This window comes from Stegodyphus dumicola, chromosome 8 (genome assembly GCF_044657685.1).
Source record: "Stegodyphus dumicola isolate Sdum_Otavi_A_Nest chromosome 8, ASM4465768v1".
Classification (NCBI taxonomy): Eukaryota; Metazoa; Arthropoda; class Arachnida; order Araneae; family Eresidae; genus Stegodyphus; species Stegodyphus dumicola.
In genome coordinates this window covers 150,604,084-150,621,058 of record NC_140775.1, presented here as the reverse complement: position 1 = coordinate 150,621,058, position 16,975 = coordinate 150,604,084, and positions in this window count along the sequence as shown.

Here is a 16,975-nt window from a genome sequence, read left to right as displayed (position 1 = left end):
GTCCGAAACTACTTCGCACGAATACTGTTACAAAGTTCTTAAAGAAGGTTGCAACTAAATCTATCCTACGAACATAAGGAATTCTACATTAGAAATAAGCAGAAGCCTTTCATTGAATATTAAAGGTACACAACATTACAATTGACATTTACACCATGTGGTACGTCTTCAGGTTGAATGTATCGCAACCAGCGATGGGTCGAAACGGGCAATTTCGAAGTTCTTGTTATATTAGTTCCCTCAACATAAATTCAGTTTAACAACTCAGAAATGCGACAACTTGAGACAGCGAGATTCTTATAAAACTACAATATTTACTCAGACAAAATAGCGTTTTTACCTTAAGAATGCTATAAATTGCACTTGACAATTAACTACACCTCACTTTCGCTGTTTTGCAATCGTTAACAAGGCTGCACAGAAGTCTTGCAGAGCTGGTTGCGCCATCTTGTGGCAAAATAGAAACTCAGTTGCTATAAGGGAATGTGGAAGCAAATAAAAAGCTATTTATCGTAGGAATTTAAGCATTAATATTGGGTAATATTTACAAAGATTGCTATCCTGCATCTTCCAGAATAGTGTTAACCTCCCTTTCCGGAGTACATCTAATTTTATCGCTTAAACGACGGCTAAAAAGGCGTTAAAGATGGCATAAATAGTAAACAACAAAATAAGCAACAAACTGTAAAAGCATGGCTTTTGTAAAACTTGATGCACACTATTTTCGTTGTTATCACTAATGTTGAAATATGGAAAAGCTGCGAAATATCCAAGGGTGGGCAATGTGAGTCGGTACCCCATCTGAAAAAAATTATTGAAATCATCCAACATGCAGATAATGACCAAAACAAATTTCATCAATGTGCTAAAATTTAAATTATTTAATGAAATTAAAGTTTGACTTGAATTTAAAATGCGTTGCAATCGCATTCTTTTAAACATTCTATATACATTTTTGTAGGCTTCGGGGAATCTAATTGCATTTCGTGCCAAATAAAATTAGTTAATAATAACGCCAAAGTCTCTTGGAGAGACAAACAATATTTCAGAATCTTCTTTACAGCTTATTTATATAAATCAGGTATTCAGAAGCAAGGGAATTTCACTTTCACCGAAGGATGTGGTTAGCCTTATTAACGTTCTAAAGATTTGGTTTTAAATTACGATTGTAAAGTACCTTTGTACAAGTTATCAACATTTTCTGTGCTCATTTCATTTACAAAATCAATAAAAATTACACACAAAGTAATTTTTCCGAATTTTTGAAATGATTGTCTTAGCAGTAGTGAAAGGGGTGCATAGGGCGAAAAAGTGCCCGAGACTCTTCGTTATCAGTCCTTCACATCTTCAGTTGAGGATTCTGGAGATATGAAAATGAGTTACTGGAGATGGCAATATATCAATTTGCCATAATAAAAGCAAATTTAAGCGTTTCTTTTTAATGACGGGGAAAACTTTTTCGTTGGTATTTGGAGAGACGTATTCTAATTTCATGTTAAATTTGGATTTCGTACCTTTGTGTAGAAATCATGGGCTTTAAAAATTTTGTGGGTAATTTGCGAAGTAACTTGGGGTGAAAGAGTTTGCAAAATCGGTGTAGAATTTGTTGATATTTAGAACAGCGGGAAAAGCAATCCGTTCCGTCATATTCTTAAGAAAAAAAGACATGGACATTTGGTTACAGAAAAATGTGTTTTCTTTTACGTGCAAATGAGAAAGTAATAGTCGAATAATGATTGTACACATTTTAAAATTCTAAATACTTCGGTTTAGGACACTCCTTTGTAATTAGAGCAAGTGGTTTTTCACAAATTTTAGACTTTTAACTTTCCTATTTTTGAAATTTTCTTTTCTGCTGGAAGCTGTTGAATATATTCAATAGGACTGCGGAACTTATAAGCTGTTACTTCAAAAACTGCCCCGCAAGTAAGAACATAAGCAGTGTAACTGGGTTATCTTAATCCGTGCGTTGTTGGATGACCAAGCTATAAATCCTTAGTCAAGTTTTCAATGCCATAATATCTCATTATTTTTAATTATAAACACGTGTAGTTTGCCGTCGGTGATAATGTAAAGAATGTACCTCTAATCACTCTGAAGATCCCCGAACCGTACTACGTACGTGCACACGGAATTTTGAATATTTTTAAACCTTGGTAGTCTTAAAACACCGTAGTAGTTAGTCTTTAAATATCTTAGTAACTTAATTGGGTAACCAGTCTCCTGTGAGGTATGACTTTTAGGAAAAATTGATACTACCTATAGAAGAAACTAATTCGCGTAGGTATATTTCAAAGTAAACAAACTAATATTTTCACGTACTAAAGTATATTTGAACTTTTCTGCGCAGCAAGTTATCACCTTCAGACATTATTCCTTTGTACTAATTATAAAGTAATAAGCTTGCATAGAGCCACACTAATTTCGACAGCTCCTTTTTCCCCATGCGACTCCCCAGTGGTGAAGGTGTTTGAATGCTAGTAGTTCGATCCTGCTAACGGTTTTTTTCGAATTGTAACTAGATATTCCTCCACTAAGGCATGCCTTCTCCTAGGCAGAGCTCTCGTATGCTTTGCTATAACCGTGTATTCCCTCTTGTTTAAAGTAACTAGGAGACTGTTTGGCTTAGAAAGGCCTCGTATGCCTTACGTCCAGTACTAGATTGTTAGCCTTGTCATCGGCTTTCACCTACAGGTATACGTGTAATTAAAAACCTGGTACATCTTTACCGCCATAGTGAGAATAGTGGCACAGGGGAATGCTGACCATGGCGTTTTAAAATGAAGATGTAGAATTGTGGCGCAAAAACAATAGAAAATTACATACGCAAATTGTTATTGAGCTATTTTAAGATCGTAACATTCTGTTAAATAAATCTGACAAGGCTATATAATAGCGCAGAATCTGATTTTGGTATAAAAAAATTAATACACTTTAGAAACAATATTTACAAAACATTCCCCGCTCTTAAAATACGAAGTAGTGGAGGTTTTGCCCGAAAAAGAATGGCAAATTAAAGAAAATTGCTAGTTAGTAGTACTAAGACGGTTTTGGACAACTACAGTTTTGACACGTGGATTGTTCGGCGAACGACAATTTTCTTCAGCAGAAGGAATTCGAGGAAAAATGAGTTGTGGCCTTCGCTACTAATGTTTAAAATTTATGAACATGTAACAGCATGAATTATAAACAACTAGCTAAGTTTATTACATTTTGTTTTCCAGCTATCGAAATACGACGCTACAAGCAACGTTTTGAAACCAAAATCTAGCAATCATGAATCGGAACTAGTTGCCATTCAGCACAAAGAAATTTAAATATAAATATGAACTACTTGTTGCCATTCAGCATAAAAGAAACATAAATATGAATATTAACAAAATATTAAAGTTAATTATAAAGTAATTAAACACATGAACAAATATATGAAATAATTATTTCTCATGCAATAACTGGGCCACTACAGAATTTTTCGAATGTGCACTTAATATTAAAATTCCTTCGGAGTAATAAAATATCAGCTCAGAGTTGTACCAGCGGCTATCGTCTATGGTAGACGTGTAAATAGCCTGCATTCGGGAGCAAGATGCATCCTTTACAGAATTGCACTGAACGTTTTTGCTGGGACAATAAGCCACGAGGTTTAGTACAAAAACATTTCCCTTATTATCCACTTCAGAGCATTTACAAATTCATCGCCTAAATATGTCCTGAGATTATGTATAGGAAGGTGTATCGGAATGTACTTTAATTGCAAATGGAATCGTCATCGAATTCGGTCGCAAATGTTTTGGGCAAGTTGGTCTGTTCTGGGGTACCGTCACCTCCTACTTCTGTATTGAGCCAGTTCTGTTCTCTCTACTTAATTTAATTTACCCTATTTGTAACGCTTTTGGGAGAAACTCTTAAAAAATTAAAAAATTAAGTTTCCACTATCGACGGTCGTAAGGCTCTTTTCCTCGGGCTTAAAATCCGTTCTCTCCACTGTGCTACGATTAATTTAATGTAGAGTACATATAATTGGAAAGGTGCGGTCCGGATACATCTGGAATTAAAGATCCAAGTTTTCATATCCGGAATTTTAGTAGACTGATTGGGGGTAAATGAAATTTTAAAACATTTGTATCGGATATAGAAGTTCTATAGATCGTAAGTCTCCGTGAAAGGTTAGACTCCGTGAAAAGTTATTTGTGCTGTTTTGGTAGAAGCAACCACGTCTGAAGCTTAGCCTGAAATATGAAACGGGAAACAAATACACGACTAATTAAACCAAGAATGTAGAACATTCTTTATCGCTAATATCCTACATCAGTAATTGTTAATGGACAGTCAGATTCCTTATGATCGCTGAGGGGGGGGTCGGCGGAAAACTGGAGGGTTATGGCAACAGTGTTGGGGGTCCTTAAATGTTTTAATGTGTCAAATTTTCATTATTGTGAGCTTGAAATGAAGCAATTTTTGTCACCAGAACAGTAACATAAGGTATGAGTAAATTAACTGGAAGTCATTTCAACGTCATGAGTAAAGATTCACACAAAGTTCACCAGAATATAATTTCCTCGTGTGCCTTCTGCGCAATAAAATTTTAATCAAGCGAAGAATCGTTTGACAAATGCCCATAGCGACAACTTTCTCATTTCATTCATAAAATAAATGTCCACATACCAGCGAAATACGACTGATCCCTTTTATGTGCATTAACTCTATAAACTATAAATTCACCATTGAAAAAGACAATGGTGCCCGCCGTCCAAATACTACAAAGAATGTGCTCTCGGCGACAAAAATGTTGCGGGAACCTCTGTCTTCGATTAAGGAAAATCTTTAGTCACTGCGACAATAAAGACATGTCAATGGACTGCGTGCTTCTTGAAATATTTCTTTAGATTCCAAAATGGGAAATCCTCGGACCATTTTAACAGCTTAATTGAAGTAATATGCACCATACAGCATAAATCGATTTTATTTCGGAATTCCACTGAAAATAATATGCTGCATAGCATTAAAGAAATGGCTTGGTGTGTAGAAAACTCAATACTTCTAAATTCCCCATACAGCTTGACTAGTCAACTTTGCCTAAAAGTTTTTTTTATCAAATAAGGAAGGTAAAACGAGAAATAAGAAAGTAAAACGATTATTTTTCGATTTAAAAAGCTTATTCCTACCCTAGCTGGTAGGGTAGGACGATCATACCTGAAACAATATGTACCAATTGTATAAGTTATGCATATTCGACGACAAAAGTCTTGGTGAACACTTGCATGCCTAATAAAATTGTCATTAGGGTAGTTAATAAAATCAAAAGGAATGTCTTGGGTTATCTTTTTAACTTTGTTAACAAAGATGTTCATCTAAACTCGAAGTTTGTTGGCTATCTTAAGTGCATGTGTTTGAATGATACAAACAAACCTTAGGGGAAGAAAATAGTCTCATTTCCAGATCCTTCAAAATTGCTGAAATAAAAATTTGCTTTCTGAGATTAGCCTCTACATTTTGGCTCAAATCGGATTTGAAATTCTTGACTTGGTTTTTGGGTTACCTTTTGCAAATTGCCACAAACTCAAATCTCGACTAATACAGGAGAAATTCATAGTTATTCAGATTGGTGTAGCATTGAAACAATGCTCAAAGGATGCCACAAATTCTGGTTACAAAAACATTTTTCATACTAAATTAAGAGTCGCTTTAAAGAAGCTGTTGCCTTTCGCTTAACTATTCAATAAAACGCAAATTTTAGTGATATGCACCTCAGCACGAAATGGAGGCTTGCGAATGTTACAAACACGCAGCAATATTAAGAACACGATCTCTATTATACATAAGGTTCAAGACGTTAAATTTGTAATTTTTATATTATGCACTTGGTTTTTTCTGTTATCCTATATTTATTTCCTTTTTGGGTTCATGGTCAGGTTTTTGCTGAAGGGGCAAATACTGCACATTTTCCACTATATTTATACGGTTGGGAACCACTGTCCTAAAGGCTGCGGAGATTGTTCTCATTGTGTTATAAAACTGACGCTTTTGAGCAAGGAAAATTGTTCTGGTAATTTTACTTAATGACAGCTTACCACAATTCTTTACATTCTGAGAACCATTATTTTCCACTGTCTGGTAACCAACACCTAAAGGTTAACACGTCGAGCCTGGCCCCGGTCCCCGGGTATTAGCATTCGCGACCATGAGCTTTGTTAAGCACAGGCAGGGCTTGTATGTCGGTAGCCGACAAAGCTCACCAACAGATAAGCTGTACTCGGTGAAGGAAGTCGCGGATCACCCTGCAACATTGCACCGCTTGATCCCTCGCTCCGACTGAACGTAAAGGACAGCAAATTTGGCGCCGGGCGCAACGAAAGCTAATGTCTATATAATGTTGAAAAGAATAGTTTTCAGAATTTAAATTTTACAAGAGCAATTTAACATACACGCATTCAGATTTTGATACTCGGGCCTACGTATTCTCTCAACAGCATTGTTTGTGGAATAGATAATCCTGAAAAATAATCGTACTTTAAACATTTTATTAATGTTGACACAATTTTATCGTTCGATCTTGCAAAACGATCTTGCATTTATACTATTTCCTTCCAAAAGTTGGTTAAATTGTAATATTGGTTTCTTCTCTTTCCAGGTCCTTGACAGACGGAGATGACCTTGTATTAAGGTGATTCCTAGGTGATAAATTCCCGTTCTCGCTCCATACTCGCTCAGGATGAATGTACCCTGGTGGTGTGGTTTAACATCATCACCGGGTAAACATTCATCCCATAGCTGGTTTTGGATAATCTTCTAAATTGCGTATCTGGATCAACAAGAGTTGCTGTAATTACCTGAAGAATATTTCTGAGCTGGGTAATTTGTCATGTATATTTTACTGTAATATTTCATTGTAAGAATAAAGTTTATTAAACAACTTAAGACGTTTTCTGTTTATCTGAGCTAGGCATGCAAACACAATTTAAACTAATTCCTCGTAATGGAATACTGTCGAATTTGCTCAAGTCTATTATAACCATGTGAGTTTGCAGTTGGTGAGATATTATCGAGTAACTCGTAGAAGTGGTAGAGTATACCTTTTGCGGTACTTTTTGAAAATGTTTTCTATGGAGCGACTTTTTGTCTCTCGTTTCCCTTGACCATTAAATAATTTGATTTTAGTTTGACACAATTTGATTTCTTCTCAATCTCTATTTAAAACCTCTTTAATAATATCAAAATTTAAAACAGTTACATCTTCTAAAACAAATCCTCTATCTAAAAGGCGGTTTCTCATTAATTTGAGGCAGAGCGCGAAATAAGACCTCTGATTAAAACAAACTGCACATTTTGAAAAGAACCAACTTAGTCCAGTTTAGAGTCATAGCAGAGTTTTCAATCTATATGCATTTCGTCGAAACTGAGAACGCGTATTTTTTTCTACAGAATACAAATATTCGCCTCTTTCCTTCGAGTAAGAACATTACTTTGACTTCTTGGACTACACTAAAATTTAGAAAACACTAAAAAATAAAATAAACACCATTTCTTTAATTTGATAATACTAGGTAAAGATTCCAATTTTTTCTTTCCAATAATCATAGCTTTAAGATGACAGAGCTCTTATGACAATGCATATTTTCACTAGTCCCTGATTTTTTCTTTTTCAGTAATGCATTAATCTGCGCCTTTACAAAAATAGGCTTTACATTTTTCCAAATTCTCCGATTTGTGCTCCCCCCAAAATTTCGCTATTTGAGATTTTAATTTCTGATACCAATTTCTGTCTAGATGTCGTCCACCTTCTTTGTCGCTGAACAAACATTCTAAAATTTTTCTCTTCTCTATTTTTCAATACTTTAATACAATTTTCTAAGGATATTATTTTGTTCTTCAAATTATCAATGCATTCTTGCTTATCCTTCAACATTCAGGATCTACATTTTCATTTGAGTTTTATTTCGAAATCATTAAAATTTGATTTATTATTGTCATCATCAATTTCGATTTATTGTCATCATAATTTACTTTCGGCACAGCATTCCATTTCAACAGTTTCTTTTTGTGGCTATCCAAACAAGCTATTTCATATCTTCATAAACACTGCATAGAAAATGTTCGCTGCAGATTTTTCCGCTCTTCACAATAATAGAATCTTGTCTTTGACATTTGTGTATCCATACTTTCGTCAAAAGCAAAATCCCATTTGGATCCTTTGGTCCCATGAAATAAAATATCTCATCCTTTCATACTTCTGTAAGTGCTACGGCACGTTACTACAGCGCAAAAAGCCATATTACGTAAACGATACTTTTAAAATATAGAATTTAAAATAAAAACTGACTAAAATTACATATATAAGTTATTTTAAATATATACATTATTAGAAAACAGATACATATATTAAAATTAATTAAATATGTAACCTAGAAAATCGTCTCGCAGCTCAATGAAACTTTTAAACGCGGGAAATCAGGACAAGGTGACATCAGTGACGTCAGATTATTGCCTGTTACATCTTCCCCTCATTAGGCTCGCGTCGGCGAGGAGTCCTATTTATCCCTGATCTTTACGAGTCTAAGCTTTTCATTAAGCTAAGAAACCTAACCTCTAAAGCATGTTAAAAAGTGGTACTTTGACATCTCAAGCGAACGTTGTATTAGTACAATCTACCATCATCAACCAACGTGCTATACCCAAATATTCGCTTCCCTCTGGTGTCAAATTTAACACTAATCACTGCTTACACCGACTAGACATAAAATGCAGAATATGATTCGTGAAGGTTTATTTATTTGAAAGAGTAACTAGAAATATAGTTGCTCTTAAAATGCGTGGACTTTCATTTTTAAAATTTTGCGCATATTTACGACATGTGTATCGTGCATGAACTGACAATTGCGCTATTCACTCTTGCATAGCTGGACATGTTTCGCTGAGGCACTGCAATATGAAGATGCGGGGTAAAACGGATAAGTTCTAAAAGTGAGTTTCTGGTATATTTTCTTCGGTTGTCTGCGACAGTCGTCAGTATTTGAGCTTTCTAAAACAATAACCTACAGGGCAATCTCAGTAATAATGGAACAATAGAAATACATTTAGAAACCACTACATTTTTAGTATATTTAGGGGAAGTATTTCTTGATACTCAAATTGACGGAATTAAACTGAAATCTAGAACGGTTTCATCAAGCGCTTTTAGAAATTTTCAAATTATCTTTTACTATTGAATGCGTTGCAGTCTGGTCTATGAATAAACTTTCTTGTAGAAAATTCTGAGTCGATTCAACAAAATGAGCTCTGAAAAATATTCGCTGTATGTGGAGTCTTTATATATTTGCAAATCGCAGAATATTTTATAAGTAATATAAGGATTGCCTGATGCCCCTCTTGACACATTACTTACTAAAAGTTACGTAAAAACGCACTTATTCCCATTTTAACATTTAGGTGTATTTAAAACAGAATTTGGATTTACGGATAAAAATTCAGGTACCAGTTTTGCAGCATTTCGTAAGATTTGAAAGCCTTACTCCATATTTAGCCTCGGACAGCCTAGGATTTGCTAAAACCTCGTTAAGGCATAGCAAAGCAGGATTTTGTACATTGAAAAATAATAAGCTTTCATACGCTGACTAGCTGCAGCACATAATTATTCGTAGAATGCTACATGACCACATTAATTCGTAGAAGTTAATTACGGAAGACTTTCGATAATGCATATTTCAGGACAAACTGCTGTACAGGTATCGTGCAGCTGTTTTTACCATTTTCTCGTAATATTTACGTTAAATCTGAATTGTTTACACATAACGAACATCTTCAAACTTTCAAAAATTATTTGGAATTGGGTTAATTGAAGACAGCAACTAGAAGGTTCTTTATCTTTATTTGCTTCTTGAAGGTCTTTTTTACGGGAAACTAGCTTGTATCTACATATAAAGAGAACCAACAAGGATGGGGACACCCGGACGTTCACCGGGATTCAAACGTCTCGATATTCATATCGTTTCAACTTTTTATTTGAGGTACATTGAAAATTTGATTGCACATAAGTTTAATGAAGTGCTTTCTCACTTTCTATATCACAAATTTGTATTTTGACCCTCAGCTTGATGCAATTAATGCAACAACTTAACAAGATATCTTTATATGCAGGATACCTAAGCAGAAATGAGTGGAATGAACTACAGTACAAAGTCTCGAATCCGGACGTCCATTGTCCGGAATGATCTATAATCCGGACCTCAAAAGCCACAAACTTACGCATGCGCCTAAAGCCATTAAACTGTTTACCCATGCGCTCTTCCGATAGTGAAGAAAGTAACTTGAATTATTGAAGACTAAGAAATTTCGATTTACAAGTTAGTCGGTATTCTCGGCACAGCAATTACGGGACTTGAGCAGTGGAACTTTGTAACTGAACAAGAAATTATGTCTGTTTATAGAATTAAAGAGAAAGTCCAAGCACCAAGAAACGAAACAACTTACATTGATGGAAATGTTTACTAAAGTAAACAAGTATTAAACTTTGATACCCTTTAGATCATAAATGCTCTTAATTTCATAATAAATTACTTTCATATTTTTAATTGTATAATTTCTGCATGCCATCTTACCAGATTTAAATTCATGATCTATATTCCGGGATCGCCGAAGTGCCGACGAGTCTGGATTACGGACTTTGTACTGTACTAGGAAAAATATTATGTTTCGCAAACATGCTGTCATGCCTGTTTTTATTCCCAGGTTCTCCAAAATTCAAAGAAGGGAGCCCTTATGCAACAATAAATATTGTTGCTGAATATTTAAAATTAAAACTTCGTTTACTTATTTCTATTAACTTTTGCCTGTTGGAATGTTTAATTTCTAATTTCACTCTTTTCTTGCTCTTCATCTGTGGCCATTTTACATTATGTGCACTAAGTACTGTTCTTAAAAATATCAAAATTTAGATTTCTAATTTCTGCTGACGACTTGCTTTTAGGAATGATAATTCTGAAAAAGACTGCTAAACAATTCATGAGCTTAAATGTACCATAATCTACTGTACTTGTAAATCCAAATATACATTGGAGATGTCAATCTTGAAATATTAAAATCTGAGGGCTTCTGCTATGAGGTGATGCCATTTTAAAAGGAGCTCAAAATTTACGTATTTACATCTTAAGATATTCTAAATTTTGATTTTGGGCTAATTAATTTTTTGCAGCTTTAAGACTTACAATGAGAAAATCCCAAGTAGGAAAATAATTTTAGCTTATCAAAATTATTAAAAATAGAAAAAAATTACTTTATACATGCTATGGTGAGGAAAAGTGTAGTAATGTACCATATATCGATGTAAAACAAATTAAATCCAAATATTAAATCATTAAATACTGCTTTAATCTATAAAGTTCCAGAATAACACAATTCAGATCAAACCAAATTTAAGAATAATTGCATTACTTACCAAAGGTAAAAAATGGAATTAGCACAATTCATTAACTCAAAAAAACTTCCTTCATTGCTAGGAAATGTTTTCGTAGCAATGAATTCAGTGATCTACCAGGAGATAAGCACTGACATTCATTGAATGTAACCAGTATCCCTGAGAAGGTAATTAAATAACCATTATCAATGACTATATTCACTCAAGTAATACCTTTTTAAAAGACCAAAGCCATGATCATCTTAGAGTGGTTTTGCTAAATATATTTTCTGGTTTAATTCTCAAAGTTTGTGTAATGAGACAGTGGTAAAATTTAATAAGTACTAAAGTTCATTGCAAGTTAATGTCTTTTGTAAGAGCAAGGGGTTTTTAATATTTGAATATTATTCTCAAAAGAGTGATGAATGACTTCAATACAATGCATGGTTTGAGAGGATTGTTTCCCAAATTGTATGGTTCCAAAATTAGAAACATTTAACCCTTAATGGTTTATTTACACAAGAAAATGTGTGAGCTAAAAAGTGATGTAAAATGTAATCTAAGAACATGAAATTCCATATTGAAAATCGTATTTTTATTAAATTCTACTAGAATGTTTTCATGTTAAGTAACTGCATCAACACAGTTTCAGATTGGAAAATCGCCAATAGAGATTACTGGTAGACAGCCAGATAGAATGGCAAGACGTTTTACAGAACATTAGCTGAATATGTATTGGAACACTATCTCATATATTTAAAAAGTGGAAAGATATGTAATCTAATTCTATAAAAATATTCAATGTGTTTAATTAGATATATCATGAATTAAGTGCATTTTCATTTAAATCCAAAGTAAAAAAATGTTTTAAGAATTGCATCTGTTGTTTAGTTTAATATTAGCAGATTAAATATGAAAGAAAGATGCTTGACATTTTTCCGAATGGCAAGACTCAAATGAAAAGTGAAACAATGCAAAGTGATGCTTCCAGAATAAAAGTTTTTTGGGCTGTTTTTTAAAAAAAATACTGGGTATGATCATTTCAGTTTAGAAATCTTGCATTTATTTTTTTGCAGAAAAGTATTTGCGAATAATGGTATAGTCTCTCCACACATAGGGTACGAACTATTCATTAACTGCGTATTGCTCATCGTAATTTCAACATCCAGCTTATTTTTAATATTGAGTTAACCAGAAAGTTCTGCAGTTTTTCAAATCAAAGCACATTTCTTGTTTTGTTGCTTGTTGATAAACAGTGGCCTTGATTGAAATAAATTTGTACACTGGTCTTTTTTGCTCATGCAGCATTTTTTTTCCAGTATAGCGCTAAGAATGGAGAACTCAAAAGTTTTTTGCCTTATTATGCTATTTTATTTTAAACCAGGGGAAAAAAAAATGGTAGAATCTGTATTTTACGTAGATGCTGTTTTTTAGATTGTTTGAGAAGTTCAAGCATGGAAATTTTAACTGCTCACTCTGGATGACCATGCTTTGTAAACAAAAACCTATTAAAAGAAGCTCTCTTTAAAAATTCATATTATGTAGTTTAGGAACTGTCAGACTAAATATTCTGAGTATCATTTGATAAAGATTGGATGCATAAGTTACAATGTATGGTACTTCATACTTTGGCAGTTCAGAACATGTTCTGCAGTTTTTCAAAGCACATGACATGCAATTCTTAGCTGAAATCAAATAAAGAAATCTGAAATGGCTCGTTTCTGGAGATAAGTAGTGCATACTATACAATAACGCTGCAAGAAAAATATCGCACAGTAAGCCAAAAGAAGTAGTAACATTGACAGGAAGGCTGCATACCAAACAAGAAATGCTTTGTGTATGGTAGGATTAAAAAAGAATTATGTATCATGAATTCTTGCCATTAAATCAGAAATAAATTAGGAAAAATTGAGTTCCAAAATGGCAGTTTTAGAGCAGGTATCGAAGCCTTAAAAGATCAATCTTTGAAGTCTTCCATCACGACGTTTGGCCCCACATTTCAATAAATGTTAGGGGCTTGCTGAAAATGACTGAGATGTTCTATTAGTTTCCTATATTCACCATACTTATTCCCCTTGATTTTTTGTTTAACTATCTTTAGGTTACTTTAAAAGGTTTTAAAAGAATGTCAAAGAGCACCTCGATAACATCTTCACAAAAACACCTAAATAACTTTAAAAAAGGGTTTTCCAGCTGACAGCAAAAAATCTTAAAATAAAATGCGTTTTATATGATTCAATGCATTTTTCTTGTTTTTATCCTGCTGTAGTATTTGTATAATGCAGAACTTTCTGGATGACCCAATATTATTACACCTAGAACTTTACCCAGTCATTTATTTCTAACTGGTTTTAGAGCAATTGGTGATAAAAAGCACATAAAAAATATTAGACTACTTCATTTATGTTTTCCACTGAATCTTCTAAACGAAAACAATGAGTTGTATATTTATTACACTACCTTTATCAAAGGAAAAACTTATTAATTATAATATCGTTTTAAATCCTAACAAGGAGTTCACAAATTAGTAACAATTTAAGAAACGACTTGCAAGAACCCCATACAGCTCAACATTGTATATGGACTATGTTCATTCTCCCTGTACAGTTATACTGGTTCATGTTCATTCTCCCTGTATAGTTACACTGGTCAAAAATATTCGCATGAAAGCCATAAAGTCATTATTTTGTTCTCTTAAGTTACCCAGTAGGACGTGCACTGTATTATGTAACATGAGAACACAGCCCAAGCAATTAAATGACGCACAAATTAAGCATATTTTTACAATTCAGTAAAAAAATGCATTCTATATCAATTGCAACATTTATTATATAAAATTGCTTAAAATAATGTTAATTTTAAAATTAAAAACAAATAAATCTTTTTTTTTTCAGATGTCTAGAAATCATTGATTTTTATGAGAAATTTTCGTTTTTTATTTGTGAATGCAATTATAATCCAAATTAAGCAGAATGAATGAACATGAACGAGTTATATAATTAATATTAAAATCAATTAGGCCCAAGAAGTATTTGATATTTTGCAATAAAGCATCTATTTCACAGTGCTATTGACATATTTTGCCCTTGAGCACATGTAACATCTCCGGCATTATAATTCTTGTCTTTGTGGTTCATCAAATCATTTTCTGTAAGAAATTGGCTAATTCTATGGTAAAGTATCTTCCAGATTTGTATAGTGGAGCTAGGATGCACTTTGCTATTTCACTAGAACTGCTGACTTTCTTGTATAGCCCATCTGGCTGCTGACATGTGTAACTTTCCATGGTGAAAGTATAAAAGGTTCTAGAATAAACCATAGGAAATATCTCTATACCATATCTTGCAGGTTTCTTAGGTATATACTGTTGAAAGGAGCATCGTCCTTGAAAAGGTTCTAGCTCCTCACTCAAAGTCACGTACATGCTGGCCACCGTAAATGCAACACCCTGAAGGAAGCATGCAAATAACATGAAATTTACAACATGCATTAGCGGAGGTGAGATATGCAAATGCACATGCACATCCCGCGTGCCTCTGGCGCCACTTCAAAGTGCTATTTAAGGAGTTTTCGGCGATTGTGTTTTTTTTTTAAAAAATGATCAATTATGCCTCGTAGTAAACAGCGATCATCGTTTGATCAAGTATCCGAGTTCGACAGAGGAAGAATAGTGGTCTACTGAAGTGTGGATTATCTTTCAGGGAAATCGGTAGCCGTGTTGGATGAAACCAAACAACTGTAATGCAGATATGTGATCGTTGGATGTAGGAGGGTACGACGGACCATCGTGTTCGATCACATCCATCTCAGTGCACTACTTCACGTGATGACAGGAACATAGCATAGCAGTGACGGATCGCTCAGTCACATCATGAACCATAGTACAGCACATTCAGTCTGTAACTCATCATTCAGTGTCTGCGCGTACCATTCGACGCCGTTTACAGCAGAGTGATCTGTCTGCAAGACGTCTATTGCTTAGTCTACCTTTGACGCAGAGCCGCAGACGTCTCCGCTGCCAATGGTGCGATGAAAGAGGGATGTGGACAGCAGAATGGAATAAAATTGTCTTAACTGACGAGTCACGCTTCTGCCTGCAACACCACGATGGTCGGATTCAAGTCTGGAGACACCGTGGAGAGAGGATACTGAACAGCTGTGTTATGCACTGCTGCACTTGTCCTGCAGCAGGTATTATGGTTATGGGGCGGTATTGGATATCACTCTCGCACTCCTCTAATACGCATTGCTGGTACTTTAAACAGCCAGCGCTACATGTCCGAGGTGTCGGAGCCAGTTTTCCTTCCTTATCTTCAGGGCTTGCCCACAGCCATATTTCAACAGGATAATGCACGACCACACGTGGCACGCATTGTCCAAGGGTTCTTTGTCAATCGTCAGATTGAATTGCTTCCCTGGCCGGCTTGCTCTCCAGATCTTTCGCCAATAGAAAACATGTGGTCTTTGTTTGCTGAAGACTGACCCATATTACATCCCAAGCAGCCACACCAGATCAACTTTGGCAATGTGTGGACGCTGCTTGGTCTACTGTACCACAAGAACACATCCAATGTCTCTTTGAATCAATGCAGAGGTGTGTGGTGGCAGTGATCTCCAACAATGGTGGCTACTGATTCTGGAAGGAACCACACTTCACAGAAATCTAAATTTAATCATTTGATACTTGGTCAACATGTTATCTATTGAGTAAATTTTATTTTGATATCTCGTCTTTCTTGGTGTTGCAATTTGGGTGGCCAGCAGTGTAATTTGTGAATTCTTGACAAAATTTTCAAATAAATATCTTATTGGAGCTAATTTTTCACTCTTTCTTCTGTCATCCTGTGTTCCGACATCTTGCGTCTTTCTCTTTTAAAATTTACCGAAATATTTTTTACGAAAATATTAGAGCATTTCACAATCATTTAAATCATCAAATATTAGGTTCCATGCATTGATGGGTGAAGCCATATCTTTAGATATATGCATATTGCTTGGCAATTTTTTATGATACTACAGGACGTCATGCGTCTTTGAACTCGAAAGAGTTCGTTCTGCTATTCTGTTATTTTATCCTTTCCTATAAAATAGTCAATTTAATCACCACTAAATATATCTTCATTATCTAAATCTTCTACTATAAAATCTTCATCTGACGAAACATTCTCTAATAATTTAGAAGTCTTTTCTTTTCTTGATCATACATCAAATAAGGAAAAGACCAAACAGAACGACTTGCACACGCCTTGGCTCGCACTGAAAAATAGTAACACGAAAGCGAGCGTGGGGTGTTGGCACACCCCAAACTATTATTTAACCACAATAAATGCTCAGAATTTGCCGTTTCCTCTCAAGACGTATAGATCATTACCTTGGAGGCAGTTACTGATAGACCTAACCATTTCGGATTATAGGGAAAGATTGTCAGCAAATTTTTTTGAGCGTGTTCCCGTGTTAATGTGTATTTTTAATAATTCATTTAAGTATGTACGATACCAAACCAGATAATACAGAACATGATTTCTATCTTCCTATATTTATTGTAATTAAGTTTAGATCTTTTGTCGTCAAGAAAAGTTCTTCTCA